At 48.4% G+C, this 13,763-nt stretch overlaps 1 long non-coding RNA gene across 1 annotated transcript; it reads left to right on the top strand.

The window, feature by feature from the left end:
• The first annotated feature begins 5,363 nt into the window (after positions 1-5,363).
• On the top strand, positions 5,364-12,501 carry LOC144365281 (uncharacterized). The gene is made up of 2 exons (XR_013423584.1): positions 5,364-5,584; positions 12,109-12,501. It is a non-coding gene; the product is annotated as an uncharacterized LOC144365281 (long non-coding RNA).
• The last annotated feature ends 1,262 nt before the right edge of the window (positions 12,502-13,763 follow it).

Here is a 13,763-nt window from a genome sequence, read left to right as displayed (position 1 = left end):
CCATGTAGGTGTATGTATGTGTGTGTGTCTGTACACATATAGAAAATCTCAAAATTTGTATTTTTCTAAAAAAATATTCATTTTTGAGTTTTAGGTGGACATAATATCTTTGTTTTATTTTTATGTGGTACTGAGGATCGAACCCAGTGCCTCAGCAGGCTAGGCGAGCACTCTTCCACTGAACCCCAACCCCAACCCTCAAAATTTGTATTTTTATGCCATGTTTTAAAATGTCAGTTTAATTTTGTAACTAAGAGTCCAATCCTTAGTGGTAAGTGCTACTGCTGAATTATTTTCTGAAAGGAAAGGAAAAGGGCTATCTACACTTCCAAGATCTTTTTTCTCCCACGACTTTTGGGGGTACTCATTTGAAAGGGTGATTTCTCAGTGACAAAACCATCGGTGATTATTTTTTGGTGTGAGACTTCTACTCTGCCCTAAATAGCTTTGAAATGGTAATCATTTTTTACTCAGATGATCAATAATGAAGGGAGAGAAAGTGGTGAATAGAGAAAATTTCTTTTTGAAGCCCTCCGAGAGAATTCCTGAGATACTTGTTCTGTGAGGCAGATGAGATCAATGCAAATTTGGAAATTAAACTCAGTATCCCGCTTGATCTACCAGATACTCGCTCTTTAAAGAACGATTTCACGCGGTTTCCTGGGTCTCCTAACCTTGGCAGGGCATGACACCCCAGTGGACGCGACACAGGCGGACAGCCAGAGAATGGTTTCAGCAAACAGCACGGCTTCCTGCAGGCTGCAAGTCTGCTCTGCACAGAAGCATTTTGAAAAAGTTGTCGGTCTTCTCTCCCATGCGTGAGTTGATAGTATTGAAAGTTGTTGGGGTCCTTTTATTTCTGATTGCTCACAAACCCAAACTTACCACTTACTAACTCCCAACCTGGAGACACCCGCGTGGCGTGGGTCTGGAAAGCTCAACTCTCTTTAGTGCTGGGGCAACCCATTCGACTTCCGGCTTCTGTCAGCTGTGCCAAGTTAGGCCTGGGCAGCCATTTCATTAAAGTGGATTCTTTGCCGCAGACCTACGTTTGCGACCCTGGGCCAGCTGATCCCCGTGTCCCCCCAACCTTGATGAGACCTTTGGCCTCTGTTTGTGCGGGGCATGGTCTTCCTGGATTTCTTCTTTCACTGCACCCTCGCTTGGCTCGCCACGGGTTATTGACTAAGCTGAGGAAACACTGATCTCATTCTCCATGCCCTGAAACATTTCATTCTTCATTGTTCTCTTAAAGATTTCACTTTCAAAATATGTCTACTTTCATCCCAACCCCGGGGAGAGGCCCCGGGCAGCGAAGGTTCTGGGAGGTCAGGGAGGGTTGTTTTTCTTTTTTAAACGATTCATCAGTCGATTAATTATCATTATTATTTTTGCGTGGCTAGAACAGTGCCTGGCACGCAGAAGTCCTCTTTAAATATCTGTAAAAGGAATAGTTTTCTTTTCTTTCATGCCTCACTCTGATTTCAGCACTACTCCTAAATACTGTTTAGCTTTCCAGAATCCGCAGATTCCTGGGTTAAACCAGGGACTGGAAAAATTTTCTGGAAAGTGCCAGAGAGCAAGTATTTTAGGCTTTGTGGGCCGTGAAGTCCTTTGATGGGCACTCACCTCTGCACTGCTGTGCAAAAGCCCAGAGACACTGTGTAAAGGAATGAGCACGGCCGGGTGACAATAGAGCTTTATTGCCCAGAGCAGGTGCCTCGCCAGACTTGATCTGTGGGTTATAATTTGTTGACCCCGGTTTGATTTACTTTTTATTTTGTTCATATTTTTGGTGCATTATCGTTGTTCAAAGTGTTATGATTCATTGTTGCCTATTTGTAAATGCACATAACGTTACAATATGATGTGGCCAATGTCACCCCCCAGCCCTCCCCCCTTCCTCCCCAACTTTCTGCCCCTCGGTCCCTTTCCTCTACTGATCTCTCTGTGATTTTCATGAGATCCCACCCCCACCTTACTTTCCCCCTTTTCTTCTCTAGCTTGCACATATGAGAGAAAACATGGTCCTTCACCTCTGCGTTTGGCTTATTCTGCTTAACATAATGGTCTCAAGTTCCGTCCATCTTTCTGCAAATGACATATTTCATTTTTCTTTATTGAACTCCATTGTGTATCTATACCACAGTTTCTTCATCTGTTCATCCATTGGTGGGCACCCAGGCGGCTTCCATAGTTTGGCTATTGTGAATTGTGCTGCTGTAAACATGGGTACGCATAAGACGACTTTAATTCTTCAGGATAGATACTGAGGAGTGGGAGGCCTGGGTCACATGGTTCCATGCCTAGTCTTTTGAGGAAACTCATCCACAGCGGTTGTACTCAATCACAATCCAACCAACAGTGTAAAAGCGTTCATTTTTCTCTGCATTCTCACCAGCATTCATTATTATTTGTATTCTCGACGACTGCATTCTGAACTTTCAGGGTAGTTTTATTTATTTTTTGGTTATTTTTAAAAATTTCATTTTTTTTTCAAGGTAGTTTTGATTTGCATTTCACTGATTGCTAATGATGTTGAACATGTTTTTCACATATTTGTTGGCCATTTGTCACTGAGAAGTGCCTGTTTAGTCCATTTGCCCATTTATTTTTGTGTTCTTTATATATTCTGTATATTAATCCTCTGTCAGAAGCTAGCAAAGATTCTCTGCCATTCTGTGGGCTCCCTCCTCACATTCTAATCATCTCCTTTGCTGTTCAGAAGCATTTTTAATCGATGCCATCCCATTTACTAACTTTTGGAATTGTTTCCTGAGCTTTAGGGGTCCTTTTGAGAAAGTCGTTGCCTGTGCCTGTGTGCTGGAGTGCTGACCCTGTGTTTTCTTCTAGGAGTTGCATGGTTTCTGTTGACTATGGCTTTAAAGTTCTAATGTGTAAAAACAAACAAAGAGAGAAAACTTAATTCTCTTTCTTTCAGATTATTTTGGCTGATCAGGTGATATTTTTCCCTTAATAATCTCACTATGTCATTGGATATTTCATATTTTCTGAAGTTTTTTAGATTTTTTCCCTCCTCTCATAGAAATAGAAGGTCCTCTTTCCTATTGCTAAACTTTCCTGGCAGCATAATCAATCCGAGGAACAGAATGCTATTGAACTCCGGCCTTCAAAGCCTGTTATCCAGGATCTCTCTCCTTGGTAATTTGCCTTGAACTTTCTGTACTTTGAAGGCACAGTTTGGCTGGTACAGTACTGTAGCTATTTCTTATGTTACCACTTTGAAATCCTGTGCAGGATCTCAGCTGGAGATAGCATCTGTCCTGCCTCTGTATTGGTTCCAGATGTCCACTGAGGCATTACCTAGGGTGATGAAATTTCCGTCATTCAATGCCATCACTATCTGCCCTACTGTTTGGCTTGCCCTGTAGGCTCTTAGCAAGTGTTGTGAAGGATGATCACAAAGCCCTTGAAATAATTCCAGGGATCAAAAAAGAAACCATGATTGATGCCTGGCATATCAATAGCCTATAGGGAAGAAGTTATTTACTTTTTTTTTTTTTAAAGACACACACACACACACACACACACACACACACACAGAGAGAGAGAGAGAGAGAGAGAGAGAGAGAGAGAGAGAGAGAGAGAGAGAATTTTTTAATATTTATTTTCTAGTTCCCGGTGGACACAACATCTTTGTTTGTATGTGGTGCTGAGGTTTGAACCCGGGCTGCACGCATGCCAGGTGAGTGAGCTACCATTTGAGCCACATCCCCAGCCCCAAAGTTATTTACTTAAAAAAAAATCTTACTGAAAGATGCAAATGCTGCTGACAAAAAATGTGATGGAGAAGCAGGCAGAGGAGCATCTGGGCCTGTAGAAATGCCAGCACTGGTTGATTTATGTCAATAGCAGCATAGTTTCTATGTGCTAGATTAATGCCGTCCTGGATTAAACTGTGACGTGCACTTTACAGTTTGGAATGGATCCTATGCAGTAACCATATGTTTGTATTTAGTGTTTGCTGATGATCCACTGTGGGCCAGGAGCTGAACTAGACTCTCACAAGGGTCACCTCATGCAATCCTGGCCCCTCCTCTGCTCCTCTGTGCTCTGGACACCTGGTAACTAGGCAAAGACCACAGAGTGGCCTGTGCGGAGCCGGCCACTGTGTGCAGTGTTGATGAGCATGCGCTTCTCTTTCCTTTGAAAAACATGATTGTGGGATGGAATTGGGTGGGAAAGAGCTGGTTTAGAAAGTCAGGGAGCTGAGGACTCATCCGTCAAGCCCTCCTGGTGTTTAGGAGAGCCCTGTCCTGGGAGGCTAGCGAGGCCAGCGCTTCCCTAACAAAATTCAGTCCTGAGCGAGAGAGACGGATGCACATAAACACACGGGGATTTAAGAATTACTCCATTCATTCAGTCAGCGGTTGGCACTACCCAGCAGGTGCCAGGCACTGTGCTGAGTCTCCAAGATACAGAAATGAGTCAAATACCGTGAAAAACACCAGAGTGGAGGCTGAGTGAGCTGCTGGGATTGGAATGCGGCGTCACCACTTGCAGACGGTGTGACCTGAACAAGTTACTTAACCTCTCTGAATCTCAGGTTCCTCATCTATAACATGGGGAATTCTGACAGAGCTGTCCTCAGAGGGTTGTTGAGAATATAAGCGAGCAAATCGCACATATTTTTTCATCATGTTGTGCTGGTACATTCTAGTTGAACACACTGACGGGTAGCCAATCTCAAATTAAACGAGCTGATTTGAGAAGATGTTCAAAACAGTGTCACGTGCTTGTGTGTGTGTGTGTGTGTGTGTGTGTGTGTGTAGTTTGCTATGTAAGTTATCTCAGAGGAAGTAAAAGTCTACTAGCAGAGAAACACACACACACACACACACACACACACACACACACACACCCCACGTACCCATGAATCTCTTGAACAGGTAGTTCATCACCTCTAGCGTGTCCCAGGCTGTGTGTGGCACCAGGGATACAGGAAGGTGAGGCGTCTCTTTGCCCCTCCCCGGATCCCACAGGGCTGCGGTGTCTCTGGGAGCCCAGAGGATCCTGCTGAGATAAAGCCATCATTTCAGAGTCTGTCATTCCTCCTGCTCTGCTTCATGCCCCAGATAATGAGGTGGGGGAGCAGTTGGGAGCGGGGGCGGTGACAAGGTCCTGGGAGAGCTGAAGCCAAGGGCCACCCCCTGGTCTGGGAGGGGGTGTGTGGAGGGGGGAGAGTCGCCCCTTCTCCTCAGGGACCTGGCTGTTGTGAGGAGCAGAGCAGCCCCTGGGCCCCTGGCAGCGCCAACGGCAGGATGCAGCAAACAGAGCCCCATATTTGGCCGGGAGAAGTGCGCTCGGCGACACGCCCTCTGACTCACCCTGGGGCCTGGCAGCCAGGGCTTGAGCTCACAGGCTGTGACTCAGGCCTGTGCCGTGTCCTCACCGAGGGGGGAGGCTGTCCTGCAGCCGCTCAGCCCCGGCTCCTGGCCGAGCTCGCTGGGCGCTGTCTTTGATGCCTCCCTCACGGCCTCAGGGACCCTTTGCCACAGAGGAGTGCCACTCACCCTCGCCTGACATTACCAAGTGGAGTGTCACCCTGGCCTCACCTCCCAAGGTGAGCCAGGAGGATGTGATCCTGATGGGTGGTGACATTGCCTGGCGGGGAAGAAACAGCAATTCAGGTGTTTTTTTTGTGCCAGGGATTGAACCCAGGGGTGATTTACCACTGAGCCACATCCCCAGCCCTTTTTTATTTACATTTTTTTAATTTTGAGACAGGTTCTTGCTAAATTGCCGAGTCTGGCCTGGAATGTGGGATCCTCCTGCTTCAGCCCCCGAGCTGTTGGGATTACAGGCGTGCACCACGAGGTGTTCTTTTTGACTCTGTGTGACTCTGGGCTGCTCACTGTCCCTCTCTGGGCCTGGGCTGCTCCATGGGTTGCTGTCTCTGAGGAGACAGGAGCAGTCCAGGCCAGCCCGCTGGCTGGGAAGAGCACAGACTCTTGAGGACTGTCTTTTGGCCCCTTGCCTCTTCATGTGCTGTCCCTGGGAATGTGGCTAGAAATGCAGAACCTCGGGCCCCAACTTGACCCACTGACTCAGATCTGCCTTCTGAGCAGCTTGGGCCTCACGGCAGGCGGGGGTTTTGAGAAACCCTGCAATCTTGGCTACACCTTGGGACCTGGGGACTTTTGCATCATTCAGATGCCTGCGACCCACTTCCAGAGAGTCTGCACCGGGCTGAGGCGCACTCTGGGTGCCGTCCAAGGGCCCAGGTGACTCACGGCGCAGGAAAGGTGGGGAGCCTTCCTCTATTGAGCCAGGGGGATGCTGATAAGCCAGGCCACACGCTCCAGTGCTCACAACGGTCAGGCACAGGATGAGTCAAACAGCTGGGGTCAGGCACAGGAGCCCCAGGGGGCGGGGGCTGCAGAGGACCCAGGATGATGATTGCCAGGACAACAGGGCCCAGCGGCTACTGGGCCAGCAGCGCTAGAGTGGACTGTTGCCTGGCCATCCCTGAGTGCCCGCACCCCAAGGGGGCAGGAGCGCCTGAATTTTTAAGAAATGCCAAAAATAGTTTTTTTTTTATTAATGCTGCCTCCTGATTTTTGAATGTTAGTGTGATCTTATTTCAAAGTATTTTGGTTCCAACGCCACAAACTGGATGTGGCCTGAGGCCTGCGGGTGTCCCCATGGAGGGTGACCTGGGGCTCCCGTTTGCTGAGACTCTTCTGGGTTTCGCACCCGGAGCCTCGCATGCTGATAGCCTCATCGCGGGTCTTGCTAGGGTGTGGCTTTTTGGTCCAGAGGTGCCCATTGGGAGCCACCTCTCCTCGGTTGGCACTTGGCTTCGCCGCTTTTTTGCTGGGTGATCCTGGTTGCTTCATTCTCTTTGCTTTACTTCCTTTACTGGCAAACGGGGGGGGGGATGAGTGTACCCACTTCTCAGGTGTGTGGTGAGCAACAAATAAATTCACAGGCGTCAAGAGCTCAGAAGAGCGTCCGGCCTGCAGCTTGCGATCACTGAGTGAGCGTGAGCTGTTCTGCTGCACCATCAGCTGGAGGAGAGATGGAATGCTCCGTGGAAACCCCTCTAATTCCACCCACGTGCAGTGAAGAGACGAAGGTGGGGTCTGGAGGCAGAAGACCAGGCCCCAGGGTACACACTCAGGGCTGTGTGATCTTAGGCAGGCCTCTTAACTTCTCTGTGTTTCAACGATATCCATGGTAAGTTAGAGTAGGCTCACCCACCTTCAGGACTGCTGCAAGGACAAACGAGATGACCTGCCTGAACGGGAGACCCCCTGGGAGGGCTGAGCCCCTGGTGGTAGGTGGGTGCTGCTTGTTCATGCCTTAGGAGCGTCCAAAAAGAAAGGTTCAGGCCGGTTTTTAAGAAATGGCTTTGTTTTGAAGATATGTAAATAACTTGGGGAGTTCAATCAGTCCCTGTGCATGTGAGATCACCTTGTGAGGAAATCACAGGGATCATGCCAGGGGACCCTTTGGCTGCTCTTGGCTTCATGGAGGGTCTGTTGTCTTCCCAGAAGCCAGCCCTCAATGCCCATATACTTTCCTCTAAAAGGAAAGAAGGCTTTTTGTAAGTAGTCGGTGATGATTTTGCTGCAGGATCTTTGCTTTTTTTTTTTTTAATTTGAAAAATCTCAACTTTGTTTAGGAACCACATGGCTGATAGAGCTTGAAACCGTCACCTACCCTTGAACCAGTTATCTGCCCAGTGAATCCTTCAAAATCCTGCCATTCCAGAAACAATACCTGTGAAAGGTTTTGTAGATACCATTTCAGTTTCTTTTTCAATGCATATTCTAGCAAAGGCTATATGTGTTTTTTGTAGGACTTAATTTATGCAGTAGTAACTTATTGGATGCACTGAGGGGTGCATACTGAGTGAGTGTGAGCTGTTCTGCTGCACCATCAGCTGGAGGAGAGACGGAATGCTCCGTGGAAACCCCTCTAATTCCACCCACGTGCAGTGAAGAGACTGGTGAACTAAACAGCAAAGCCTTTGCTCACTAAAATGAGATTATGTGATAAATAGAAAAAGGACTTAGTGTAACTTAGACATCAGCCCCTGGGAGCATCAACATTGTTACTGAATGCGTAGTTTGTGGCACATGCTTGGATAAGGACTTCGTGTACATTATTTCCTTCTAGCACTCTCTGGGACCCTAGGAGGAAGGTGCTATCCTTATTCTCATTTTGTAGGGTTTTATGCCTAAGAGTCAATTAGGCAGAGAGAAGTTGAGGAACAAGACAGAGATAAGAAGTGGCAGAGCCAGGATCCGGACCAGACCCAGTATCTGGCTCCAGAGCCCACACTCCTGTGCACTTTGCCAAACTGACTTTGGATTCAGATAGGCTCCCCTTTCCTTTATTATGGCTGTGTAGTATTTTATTATGCAGATGTTTTAAAAACATTTACTCAAGGTGTGTGATTGTTAATACAGCTGTCCACCTCTCCATATTGTCGCAATATGTCACTTAATGTCTTTTGTTCTTTATGTCTGAAAACTCTTCCCGTGCCTCTTTTGAAATTAACTTCTATTCATCCCTGAGAACCCACTGCAGGTAGACTCTCCTCCAGAAAGCAAGCCTTCTTTGATCTATCTATCGTCTAAGTTAGGTACCCTTGTCTGTAGTCCCAGTTTCCAGAGTTTCCCTCAATCATGGCCCTGGATTTTTCCTGTTGTAAACATTTGTTTGACTGATTATCCCATTTGGTAGGAACTTCTGGAATGCAGGTATCTGACTTATTTTCCTTTGTGGATATATGTAATGTCAGCACCTCTTGGGCACAAAACCCTCATTCAGTGTCAATTGAATGATTAACAAATGGACTTTGTATCCATGGTGCAGGCTCCATTAAAATTAGTGAATGGAACAAATTTATAGGTGAATAAACCTGAGAATTATTATTATTATTTTTTTTGTACCAGAGATTGAGCCCAGGGATGCTTCATTACTGAGCCATATCATAAGCCTTTTTAATTTTTTTTTTTAAATGTTGAGACAGGGTCTTGCTAAGTTGCTTAGGACCTGGCTAAGTTGCTGAGGCTGACTTTGAACTTGCAATCTTGCTGCCAAGCTGCTGAGGTTATAGGCATGCACCACGGCACCTGACTGAAAATTAATTAAAAAATTTTTTTGTTTTAGTTACAGATGAACACCATACCTTTGTTTTATTTGTTTATTTTGTATGTGGTGCCGGGGATTGGACCCAGTGCCTCACGCCTGCTAGGCAAGCACTCTACCACTGAGTCACAATCCTGGCCCATGAAAATCAATTTTTCATTAAGGAAATAACACATGCACATGGTAAAAATTCAAAAGCAGTGTTGTGCATGAACAGTCACGTTTCCTGTTTGAGACTCCTAATTCTACTTTCCAGAGGTGATTACCCCCCAGTTTTCTGCTGTGGCCTGGCCTCTGCCTGGAATGGTGGTCTTACCTTGTTCTCCAGGGGAGATCCTGCCCATATTTCCAGCCTTACTGTCAGAAAATGTCACCTCTTGGGCTGGGGGGATATAGCTCAGTGGGTAGAGTGCTTGCCTCACATGCCCAAGGCCCTGGGTTCAATCCCCAGCACCAAAAAAAAAAAAAAAAGTCACCTTTTAAAATGTCACCTTCAAAAGCCTTTCTGTACTGTTGCTCAGAGTCCTTCATGCGTAACTTTGGGGCTGGCATGTGGCTTAGTGGCAGAATGCTTGCCTGGCAGGCATAAAACCCTGGGTTTGATCCTCGGCGTAGCAAAACAAAGCCACAAGGAATCATCGTAATAATAAACAAAACAAAAACGCTGTTTTACACTGCAAATATGAGTTTGTCTTCTTAACACAGGTCCCTGCTTAATACTGGAGACCTTCCTGTCACCGTGGACTTTGCCTGCATCCTGCGCTGTGCCCTGTGGCACAGACTGTGGTTAAGACCCTGGATGCTGAGCTCCAGGACTGAGATCTCTCAGTTCAAAGCAGATCCCCTGGGCAGAGAGCACTAGGATGTGGGTCCCCACCGTGTGGCCGTGGCACTAGGATGTGGGGCCCCACCCGTGTGGCCGTGGCTCTTGAGGACTTCTGTGGATCTCTTGGGTCCTAAAAAGTGGTTTGCAGACAACTGACCAATTTTGACTCCTTTACTTATATATGGGAGAATTTGTGGCCTTCAGAGGTTAGATGACCTCCCCAAGGTCACACAACGAGGGTCCCACTAGGACCGTACATCCTGACTGTCCTCGTTCCCAGTGGAATATTGATTCCCGTGCATCATGATCTACCCTGGAGCAAAGTGGGGAGCCACAGGGCTCTAAACTGTCCTCTGCTGGACAGAGCAGAGTGTGCTTGGTCAGCCGTCCATGCATTCACTAGCCAAACACACGGTGAACAGCTCCCGGGTCCCTGGCTCAGGGCTAGACACCGGGGACACACGGTGGCAATACAGAGATGGTCCCTGCTTACAGTCTAGTAGGGGGGACAGAAATGAATTATCCACAAATAAGTGATTACAGGTGGAAATAAGTCTTCCAAGGACAGAGCGCGAGGACCTCCTGTCATCCTACTGGCCTGCCTGCCTGTGGACGGTGCTGTGCTCTGGATGGTTCTGAGGGTCACAGGGGACGGGAGGGCAGGGGAAGGTCCCTTAACGGCTGCCAGGACTCTGAGCAGCAGGCCTGAGAAGGGCAGGGAGAGGCCTCCGGCTCCTGGGGCTCTCCTCCAGGGTCTCAGTGGAACCAGACGGGACGTACTAAACAGGCGCACCAGGTACGTCCACCACGCCAGCGTGGGGCCCTATGGCCAGAAAGCTGTTTTTAAGGTCCAAATCAGGAATTTGATGACCCTGGAGTGACCGTGGTTTCATGACTGTAGTTCACTATCCCACGTGTGGGGCAGGAAGCCGGCCGGGGAGGGCGCGGGCACAGCCGGGGAGTGGGGCTGGAGGAGGGCGCTGACCCTGGAGAGGGGGCCTGCTCATGAATCAGACACTGACTAAGGCTCCGCTAGGTACCAGGCACTGGGTCAGCCGCTGTCTACACAAAGAGCAATACAAGAGAGCGCCTGCCCTCCAGGACCGCCTCTGCAGTGGTCTATGCCGTGAAGACATCTGGCTGGGGAGTGGAAGACCCCAGATATGGGACCTACGGCTCCTTTCTGATCTCAGCCACTGCTGGGTTCAGAGACGCCCGTTTCCTTCTCCTCTGAGCGGCTAGCCTGACCTAGCGGACAGTGAAGTTCATCCTGCTCATCCAGAGTCCATCAGTTTTGAGGCAGGGGAACACAGAGACATTGTCTTTGAGAAAGTTCCTACTAGGTGCGGGGACCAAGCGCACCAACATTGTCTGCTGGGAAGAAGTGGCAAGTGCTGAGCGCAGAGTGGCTTGGAGAGGCTGGTCTAGGACGCAGACTCTTGAGTTAGCCGCCGTCCTGAAGGGTACCGCGGGTCTGGGAGTGCATCTCAGTAATGACTTTTAAAATTGTCAGTTCACCCCACAGTAGACAACTTAGGGTGACTAAATTCTTCGTTTTGTTTGTTGTTGTGGTTTGGCTGGAATTAAATCATCGATGCAGGAGTTTGATGCCTGTCAGAAGAGGGAATTGGTGGTTGGTAGCCTCACGAATGTGGCCGGCTTAGGGACAGCAGGTCAAGACCATGGTGGTCAAGGTGCCCAAAGGGAGCAGGTCTGTGTTTTGTCGTGTATAGGCACACAGGCGCGCCCACGCGTGCTCAACCTTGATGAATAAGACATGGGGAAATGTATTTGTTATTGCTCAATAAGCGCAGTTTGTTTGTGACACACGATCTTTCAAAACAGGAGGTCCAAAGGGAGAAATTATGAAAGGCTCTGGAAGGTGCAGTGTGGGAATCGCTGCTGCGGCCAGCCCCCTGGGGGAGCCTCCGTTCCCATCGCCTCTACCACGATGCCAGGGCGCTCAGCTCCCTGATGCAAGGGGATGCCTCTCTTGGTTAGGGCCCTCTGGAGTTTTCCAGCCCTTCCTTTCTCTTCTGTTTTGTTTCTGTGAGGCCCGATTCTTTTCCAGCTCTGTTACTAAATGACCCTGTGCTGGGGGCAACTAAGTTCCATGCTTTGATTCTCCAAATCATTGTCTTCCCCCCCCCCCCATGCAGGGATTGGACCATGATGAGACCTTGCAGAGATGCCGAAGTTCACCAACTCCCACTGTGCTTTCCCCTCTGGGCATTGAATAATCCACATTTTCCCGTCTCCTTTGTACCTCAGCGGGGCCATGTGACTGGCCTTGCCCAGCAGCGTGGGTAGAAGAGATCTATGACATTTCCAGGCCTGGACATTCATACCATGAAATCCTCTGCAGTGTGAACTTTCAGGCCTTCCACATCTCATGGCTGCACATTCCAGGCTGACTTTGAAGACAGACAGTGGTGAAGACACAATATAAAGCAAACAGGGTCTTTGAGTGGCCCTTTTCCAGCAGAGCTTCATGACCAGGGACACCATCAGTAGATTTTATGAAACAGAAAATAAAACGGTTTATTGATTTATTATGGTGCTGGGGATTGAACCCAGGGTCTTGTACATGCTGGGCAGGTTGTTCTACCCCTGAGCTACACTCCAAGCTCTGTAAAGCAAACCTTAATGTAGAGTTAAGACATGGAGATTCATTTTATTTTATTTTATTGATACTGGGGATTAAACCTAGGGGTGCTCTACCACTGAGATACATCCCCAGTCCTTTTTATTTTTGAATTTGAGACAAGGTCTTGCTAAGTTGCTGAGGCTGACCTCAGGCTTGGGATCCTCCCGCCTCAGCCTCCTGAGCAGCCGAGTTTATGGGTGTGTGCCACTGTGCCTGACCTGGCGGTGGTTTTAATAGCTGTCAGCAAGAGTTTTTCTGAGAAGCCCCAAATAACACTCACCGCTCTCTTCCTGCATTCAGAACCAACAGAGATAAGGATTCTTTTTTCTACTGACAAAAGTTGGGTTGGATGATGTGGCAGAAGTGCGAGACCATAACCAAGGGTTTAGTGAGCCTAGTCCCAATTTAGGCAAACTCCATCCATGGCAACTCGAGGCATCTCCAGAGTTCTCCCCCAGGGACGTGATCCTGCTGACATATCCTAAGGCAGTGCCTAAAAAGAGGGCCCAGAAGGGCTTGGCTGTTTCTTCTCCTGAACACACTGATGATGAGATAAGTGTCTACACCTCTCAATGAGGCAGGAGGTGTTACTTTTCATAAGTTCCCTCCACAGGGAAACATGAGTCCAGGAAACCAAGGTTCCCATTCCAAACTCCTCCCAGACATAACAGTTGGGGAGTCCCTGTGTGAATAAGTCTCTGGAGGACAGGAGCCACATCTTCTCCTTCCTGTGCTCCCCGCAGGGCCTAGCACACCACCAGACGCAGAGATGGTGGTGAGGCAAAGTGTGCCAACAGACTGGTGTCACGTGGTGCGCGTGTCTGACATTTGCCCCACTGGGTCACTTCCAAAGGAGAAATTGCTGTGTTTGACCCCTCACACTGCGACCTTGCCTAACCCAAGGCCAGGACGATGACCCAATCCTTCCTTGGGGAGATACTAGGGCTCTTCTTCTGTCCACCGAGACCAGAGTAAGACACTTGACCCATGTTGCTGCCCACGGCTGCTCTCCAGATTAGGAACCCCTGAACCCCACAGCTGGTTGTAAGTTTCTGGAATTAGGGACCAGATCTTATTGATGGTTTCAGTTGAGAAGTCCCTTTGGCAAGTGGTGGCTGAAAGAAGATAGGGGTTTCTTCTCTCTGCTAAAAGATGTGTGGGCATTGC

Source organism: Ictidomys tridecemlineatus, chromosome 7 (assembly GCF_052094955.1).
Source record: "Ictidomys tridecemlineatus isolate mIctTri1 chromosome 7, mIctTri1.hap1, whole genome shotgun sequence".
NCBI lineage: Eukaryota > Metazoa > Chordata > Mammalia > Rodentia > Sciuridae > Ictidomys > Ictidomys tridecemlineatus.
The sequence above is the reverse complement of the archived record's forward strand: the minus strand, read 5'-3'. Positions and strand labels throughout refer to the sequence as shown.